The sequence below is a fragment of the Macrobrachium nipponense genome, chromosome 39, assembly GCF_015104395.2.
Source record: "Macrobrachium nipponense isolate FS-2020 chromosome 39, ASM1510439v2, whole genome shotgun sequence".
Taxonomy (NCBI): Eukaryota; Metazoa; Arthropoda; class Malacostraca; order Decapoda; family Palaemonidae; genus Macrobrachium; species Macrobrachium nipponense.
Window position 1 is genome coordinate 46,657,240 of NC_061099.1, and position 2,569 is coordinate 46,659,808.

Here is a 2,569-nt window from a genome sequence, read left to right on the forward strand (position 1 = left end):
AACTTTGGTATTCAAGTAGTGAAAGGGTTCTACTTTGTAAAAAAAACAAGGGGAGAAAACTAACACAGAATATCGGATCATTATGTATGTGTGACTGCGTATACAATCCCACACACATACACACACACACGCACGCACACACACACACACACACACACACACATATATATATATATATATATATATATATATATATATATATATATATATATATATATATATATATATATATATATATATAGTGAATGCGTTTTATGCACACATATTTATAAATAAAGAAAGTCCCCTTATGAGGCAGGAAAGCATTTTCTATCTTAAACATTCACTCCTTTAAAAATCGCCATGTGGTATAAAAATTTCAGTTAGAATAGCTATCTATTTACGTGGGAAATGACTAAAATTGCAATCAGCATGTTTTTATACTACAAACACTAGACTTTATTATACATTTCTATTTCTAAGGAATTATGCAAAAACTATTACTTTTGTTTTTATTCCCTGTGAATCTCAGGCAATAATATATATGTGTATATAATATATATATATATATAGATATATATATATATATATATATAGATATATATATATGTTTGTATATATAATATATATATATATATATATATATATATATATATATATATATATATATATATGTATATATATATATATATATATATATATATATATATATATATATATATATATATATTATATGTATATGTATGATATATATACATATATATATATATATATATATATATATATATATATATATATATATATATACATATATATATATATATAATATATATATATATATATAAATATATATATATATATATATATATATATATATATATATATATCAGGATGAGTTTCTACTCGCAGAATATCCTAACTGTCCAGAATATAGGTTATTATACTCTCCATAAAACGGAGGACTAAGAAAAAAAATCATGACACGCTCCAAGCGGAAAATACTAAATTGTTAAAATGTCTTTCTCTGAAATTCCATTTTACTGAATTTTATTCAAAGGTGACACAGAAGAAGATGCCGATTATTCGAAAGTATTTTCCCCTTAGCCTATTTTTCAAAGCCAGTCATATTTAAGGGTGCCAAAATATCCTTTATTCAGCTTTTTATTTTCCACTGCTTTTCGTGTAAAACTCTGTAGGTTAAATATCATGATAAGGTTAAGAACAATTTGTTGTAGTGTTCTTTACCGTGACCCTTTTTCTAAGTATTAGTAAAACTCCAAAATAATTATTTATGTGACATATGAAGTATTTGTATAAAACAAAAATTACTTTATCTCAGCTCAGTGGTTTGTCTATCAGAACAGGAATAACTGCAATCTAGTCGCAACTACATACGCACTTTGAAAATGCTGAGAGCAACATCCGAATAATTAATTTTATAGTCGACACAAACGACACTGAAATCAATGAACTTTCGTAGGTGACCAAGTCTCACTGGATTTTCTGGTTCCTTAATCGCGTAAGGTGAGTTACGCTCATAAAGGGATTATTGGTATAAAAGAACTAATGCGTAAAAATTCCAGTTTCAGCTTTTAAGAGGTTGGGATGACCTAAAGAATATATATATATATATATTATATATATCTATATATATTATATATATATATATAATATATATATATAATATATATATGAGTGTGTGTGTGTTTATTCCGTGAAGACCTTGTTCAAGGAGCCCACACAAATTTTCAAACCGGGGGAATAACACAACCTATTGGCATGCCTTGGGAAAAAAAAGAAACAGCGAAAATAGAGGAAGTTGATTATTTAAAAAAAAAAACAGCCCGAAATATTCAAAGGGGATTATTTAAAAAAAAAAAAAACAGCCCGAAATATTCAAAGGGGACAAAATGTACCTATTCGTCTGTTATTATTTCCACTGACTTTTATGGAAAAGAAACAGTAAAAAGTGTCTATACTCTTTACTGTGACATTTTCTCTGGTTCATTGGTGGATTTAAATGGTGATATATACCTCTATACCCTTGTCCCTTATACTTGATTTAACGTCGTTTATTGACTGAAAACTCACAAAGTATATTTATGTTTTTTGTTTGTTTTGTATGGTGTTTTTACGTTGCATGGAACCACTGGTTATTCAGCAACGAGACCAACGGCTTTACGTGACCTCCGAACCACGTCGAGAGTGAACTTTTATCACCAGAAATACACATCTCTCACTCCTCAATGGAATGAAGTATATTTAGGTGATTTAGATGAAACAAACTAAGTCATAAGTAAGTCATATGCTACAATGGTCATATTAAATGCCACATTAACAAGCAAGGACTTCGCTAAATGATTTCGCCTGTTCACCATACTAGGCAGAATTCAAATCTAGTCGAAATTCATTTATAATCTCTGACACGCTAAGATAAACTAGACTGATTCATTCCATTCAGTCGACACAAACGACACTAACAGAAATGAATGAACTTCCACAGGTGACCACGTCTCACTTAATTGCCCAAGAGAGTTAAATGAATGATGGGATTAGCGGTAAAAAAAAAAAGAATTATTAATTTTTAGGA